The sequence below is a fragment of the Acinonyx jubatus genome, chromosome C2 (genome assembly GCF_027475565.1).
Source record: "Acinonyx jubatus isolate Ajub_Pintada_27869175 chromosome C2, VMU_Ajub_asm_v1.0, whole genome shotgun sequence".
Taxonomy (NCBI): Eukaryota; Metazoa; Chordata; class Mammalia; order Carnivora; family Felidae; genus Acinonyx; species Acinonyx jubatus.
Window position 1 is genome coordinate 7368213 of NC_069384.1, and position 5950 is coordinate 7374162.

The 5950-nt window shown below is 47.6% G+C and overlaps 1 long non-coding RNA gene across 1 annotated transcript; it reads left to right on the top strand.

The window, feature by feature from the left end:
• The first annotated feature begins 595 nt into the window (after nucleotides 1–595).
• On the top strand, nucleotides 596–5668 carry LOC128315035 (uncharacterized). The gene is made up of 3 exons (XR_008297410.1): nucleotides 596–706; nucleotides 1317–1472; nucleotides 2480–5668. It is a non-coding gene; the product is annotated as an uncharacterized LOC128315035 (long non-coding RNA).
• Nucleotides 5669–5950: the final 282 nt, after the last annotated feature.

Sequence of the window (5950 nt, forward strand, 5' to 3'; positions counted from 1 at the left end):
CATTAATTCTCACAATAACCATAAGAGGTAGGTATTTTATCCTCTCCCCTTTACAGATGAGGAAACTGAGGCCCAGAGTAGCTAAGTAGTTTTCCCATGGTCAAAATCCACCAAGTGGCAGAGGTTGGATTTGAACCTGTGGAGTCTGGCCTCAGCACCTATGCTCTCAGCCACACAAATGATGAGAAGGCATTTTGCTTGTGTCAGGAAGCAAGGTGAAGTCATCTGTTTGGGGAGAAGCATCTTTATACGCAACAGTTAGTGACTCAACCCAGGGTCCATAAGTCCATAGCAGCTTTTTATCTTAGAGTTAACAGGCATTGTATTAAAGTCTTATTTTATGAATGGAACTGTATTTGTCAGTCTCTCTGACTCTCTCAGAGAAACAAAGAAAGACAGAAAGATAGAAAGAGAGAAATGGAGGGGGAGAGGGAGGAAGAGAGGAAGTGAGGGAGGGAGGAAGGAAGGAAGGAAGGAAGGAAGGAAGAAGGGAGGGAGAGAGAGAGGATTTATTATAAGGAATTGCCTCACACAGTTATGGAGGCTGACAAGTCCAAAGATGTAGTGTGGAGACACTGGAGAGCCAATAATGCAGTTAAAATCCAAAAGCAGTGTTCTGTAGAATTTTCTCTTGCTCAGAAATGCTGGTCTTCTTGTTCTATTCAGGCCCTCAGCTGATTGGATGAGGCCCACCCACATTCAGGAGGTCAGTCTGCTTTACCCAAGTTCATCAATGGAAATGTTAATCCCGTCCAAAAAAGACTTCCAAGCTGACGTATAAAATGGACCACCACAGAAAGATAGGACCTAGAGGGGTTGAGTCAAGAGTTCGAGGTTACATGACAAAGCCAATATCAGAACTCAGGTCCCCTGGATTCCCAGGCGGCATGACCATAACACCACACTGCCTCCCAGTGAAGCCATGAGAAGCATGTGCCACCCTCGAGGGAAGGGGTAAGGAGCGAGCGAAGGTGCCCCGCTCTTCAGCATTGCTTGTCCAATGGCCAGGGCACAGGGGAGCTTCATTTCCTTCCTGCCAATTCTTTCATAGTTGATGCTTCAAATAAAAGCTTTTATAAATAGTAACGGTCTGCTATTTACTGTTTTAAAAAACGGAAACACAAGAAGCACAAAACATGGCTTAAAATTAGGTAAGGCATATGATTTTTTCCAAGCTGTAGCACTTTTGTTTAAGAGTGCTGAAGCTTGACCTCCTCAATTTAGAAAGACTAGATCTAGCCCACAATAAGGAGTAGGAGACAGACTGCATCTGGGCTCATCTGAAAATTGCATTTTAATTGCTTCTTTTATCTTAGAAGCTCCCTGGCTTCTTCCCAAATGATTCTTCTTGTCTCCCTGCCACATGCCACATTTTGTGACATGACTGAAGCAGGCGTCGACCATTGTGCTGGTGTCATACTGGCCACCAACTCAGATGCTCAGAAACATAGCCATCTTCCTCAAGGTTAAAGGTACTGTTTCATCACCTATACATGCAAGAAATGCATAGGGGCATGAGCTGGACAGGAAAAGCCTCAGGGTACCGACTCCACGTAGAGATGATGTAACCAGGAATTCCGAGAATTGGAAGGTTCGAGAGGTTTATCCAAAGCCAACCATTTTTTTCCCCTTAAGATCCCCATGGCCACGTTCTTTGCGTGCCAATAACTACTGAATGCAGCACTTTCTAGGTGCAAATCACTGCTGAGCACTTTCCAAGTATTGATTACCTTTTCTCCAATATCCCTGAGGCCAGTGTGACTATACCCAGTTTACAGATGTGGCAACTGAGGTGCAAAGAGAGTAAGTTACTAGCTTAGTGTCACCCCGGTAGCACGTGGGGTACTGGCAACGGATCCTCTCACTGTTCAGACTAAGGGTTAGCGAATGTTTCCTGTAAAGGGCCAGCTAGTAAATATTTCAGACTCTGCGGACCACACATTCTCTGTTACAACTTCTCAGCTCTGCTCTCGTGGCAAGAAAGCCATAGAAAACACGTGAATGAATGAGCATGGATGTGTTCCAATAAGTCACTTACGGACACTCGTGAGGCACGCAAAACCAGCAGCTGCCTGGATCTGGCTGTAGTTTGCCAACCTCTCATGGAGACCATCATAGGTTCTGGCTTGACAAGAGAAGTACAGAATCAACCTAGGCATTGAGAGCGAAATATGTTGTTTCTACCAGCCAATCACAAAGCTGTAATTATCAAGAAACAGATTAGAAAGAATGACCTTATCCCCACTTAAAAGTGGGTTTAAGTGCCAGAGAATGGGCAGCTGAGATGTGGGGGTGTGTATGTGGAGCAAAGCGAGTTTGATTTTGGGTCCAAAGTGCTACTCACAAATGTCTGTGCTGGGAAGAGAAGGCAGAGGGGCGGGGTGGGAAATGGCAGCACCATTCAACAGGCAAGCGTGAGATGATGCCTTGGGGGAGAGTAAATATTCTTTCTGGTTTTTCTCTTTCTTTCTCATTCCAGAAAGACCAAGACCAGAATGTCTACCAATGTCACCTTGCCAGAGACACTGAAAGAACTCAAGAGGGGATGTAGGTGCCTATGGGTAGGTGGCAGCCAGCTCTACTTTCCAGGCAAAGGAGTCTACTCAGCCTTTGGGTCTCCAAGGCCTAGGCTCCCAAGGAACAGTTGAGGTGCCACCATAGGAAAGAGGGGCCGGGGGAGACCTATTATCCCAGGGGGCTGAGCACAAAAGGCTGAGACCCTCAGGGTCAAATCATGGTGTCCCATTAGCAGATCTTAGCTCTGAGGGACACCGCCCTCCCTGGAAGATGCACAATGGTCTGATCAGCAGCTGTCCCGCAGAGCCTTTCAGGTGGATGGGACCATGCGTGAGCCCAAGCTAGGCAACTGCTGGCCCCAGTTCAAGCCCATCTCGTGTGTGGAGTTTGATTAAGCTTGGTTCATATGGATCGCATCAATCCCCCTCCCCCCTGGTTTCGGGGCAATTTGAGGAGGACACAACCTCAAGGGGGAGATATTGGACTTTCAGACAAGATGGCCCCCAAAGGGTGACTCCATTTTCATTCGGGAAAGAAAATGAAAGAGATGGGAAGCATTTGCACCCGAGCTTTGGGAAGCCTTCGCTGGGCTGAGGACTAAGTGAGATCCCGAAATGAAGTGAGATCCTTCCTCATGAAGCCTGACATGTCCTGGGAACTAAAACCTGTTCACCTCCATGCCCAAGTCACCTGGACATTAAGGAAGACGGGGCCTCAAAAGGGCTGTGCGGATTCACTCCATGAGTCTCAGGGTTTCCAAGGCTGGTCCCGGTTTATTGGGCATCCTGCTGGGCCAGACTTTGGCAGCTGGGTGGCAAATCTGTCCAGATTGCTTGCACCTCCCCTCTTTGTCCTCTGCTTCTCAGCGCTAGCCTTTAGCACCCCTTCTTGGATCACTGGACTCCTCTCCTCCTTCTCAGTCCTTAGGCTGGGATGCTCAGATTCCCAGCTAGGATAAAAGGGCACTTGGAAGTCCAGCTCAGGGACTAGTTACCCAAGAGTCGGTGGACGGGGTGGGGCACCACTGGAGTGAGACCCTGGATCTGGGGCCCGAGGAACCGTGTCTGTGCCATATGCTGCAGGGGAGAGGTGACACCCCATTCTGCAAACACTGCCCTCCCTTTCCTTGTTGACACATCTGGAGGGCTGGGGAGAAGGGGCTGGTGCAGGGAGGTCTGTATCATTGACACTAACTCTGGGTATTGACAATAGGAAACCAACAACGTGAGAGAAGAAAATCAAAAGTAATATCCATTTGAAACTGTTTTGAAACTTCTGGTCATCTCTGCCTCCTTACCAAGAAGCATAATCATGATAACTTACAGTCACTAAGTGTCACAGTTGCTTCTGTTTGCCGTGTCACGTGTTCTCAGGACGACACCTCAAGACATACAGTCGCAGCTCGGATGAATGACGGGTCCAAAATTGGACCGAAGAACGTATCTGGCCTCCAAACTCCAAGTCTCTACGAGCTGCAGGCACACTTTTGCATTATCTCTAGATGATCATGCTTGAAGGATTGAAGGTCGCCTCTTAACAGAGGAGAGGACACTGCTCCCAAGAGGTGGCTCCTCAAGACCAGGAAGCAGCTCCGGGATCTCTTGTCAGCCTGGATCTCCCAGGTCACTGTATTAGTGTTTCTTTGTATTCTGATGCTTTTCCTCCTGGGGCCTTGCCAACCTGGAGGCACCTCCCTCCACAGGGCTGGCCGATTGCTGGCCATAGTAAATGATTCACCTGTAAGCATACTTTCTGTGCGTAAGCCAATCAATACGGAGCCCATCCCCAACCACCCACTTTACTGGGCTCTCACACTCCAGGCCACAGTCCTCCTGCTCTTATCCCCCTGAGATCAAGAATCAAATGACCAGAGACAGCCCCTACCCCCCCCAGAGCCCACCAAAGTTATTCAACCTAGCCCATCCTCTGCCTGTTTACTCTGCTTGATGTGCTCCTTCCTCTGGAAACCACAATAAAGGACTCTTGCCCAGGTCCTTTCCCTGTCTCTCTGCCTCCTGGGCATCCCCGCTGCTTCCCATATAGCCCTGCATGGGGTGGCCTGGCCTCTCCTCTTGGGAACTGTGAGTGACACACGGTGATTTCGATGGCGGTCATCTGATCTGTCGGCTTCACCTTACTTGAAAAATAGTAAAACCTGCATTTTAAAATAGTCGTGTCCCCGACAAGTTCTGCAGATACTCATGCTCCTGAAAAAGATGAAAATGACCCAAACCTTCATGCATCAAGTATTTTCAACCCCAGACGTGTAAAGAAATGGCCTGGAGGGGGAGACACACGGGCTTCAGCGTCAGAACCTGGGGGCTTGAGTTTGTCTTCTGCTCTTTCCTCTGTGGAGCTGGGTGGTTACAGCATCTTCCAGTTTCCTAATCTGCAACAAGGAGGCTCAACTGGGTTTCAGCTAAGAAACCTGAAAATGATACGTCAAAAGTCGTGTCATGCAATCAACACTCAAAACCCTTTTCGTGGCTGGCAACATTATTCTTCCTCAATAATTGGTTACCCGCACTTTTTTTTTAACCAGCAGCCCAAATCTTATCTGAATGAAGACAGTCATTCTTCCCTTTTCCTCAACTATTCTCTTAAACATTTGATTTGCATTTGGTCATTAGAAAGCGTATAGACCTGTTTAATCATTAAGGGTTCAAAACCTATTACCGCTTGAGTAGAAACTAGAGTGAGCTCTGTTTCCCCGACTTGAAAGATAGGGCATCCAAGAACCCATCTGCGGACAGACCCCAGTTTGAGAAACACAACATTAAAAATTAAACTCTGGGGGCACTTGGGTGGCTCAGTGGGTTAAGCATCCGACTTTAGCTCAGGTCATGATCTCAGTTTGTGAGTTCGAGTCCCCCATCAGGATGTCTGCACTCAGCACGGAGCCTGCTTTAGATCTTCCATCCCCTCCTCTCTCTCTCTGTCCTCCCCTGAACTCTCTGTCTCTCAAAAATAACTAAACATTAAAAAACTTAAACTCTGTCCATAGCATTGATTGCTTTATGCTGACAGGACCATAAACCCAACAAATGGGGGCCAAACACAAGCGGAGCCCCGAAATATCACAGTAATGCAGGAAGTTATTGCCCAAATAATCTGTTATAACATAAGTATATAGAGGTAGATGGAGTTTAAAGGAAACCACAAGAAAAAAAAAACCTGCTCAAAGAGGGATCCCCAGGGATAGCTATAAAATAGCTTTAAAGTAATTCGGATCATCTTGTAGATTCCAAAAACCCCAAGGTGAAGCCTCTGCAAATAGGCCGTTTTCTTCTGGACGCACAACTTTTATTAAAGTCAGCTCTCTGGACTAAAGGGCGTATCCGGTCTCCAAATTGTAAACCTCGAGTCTCTGGCATGACAAGTGGCTACATCCGTATGGAGAAAGGATTTGCTCGTCCCCCACGGACGCCACCAA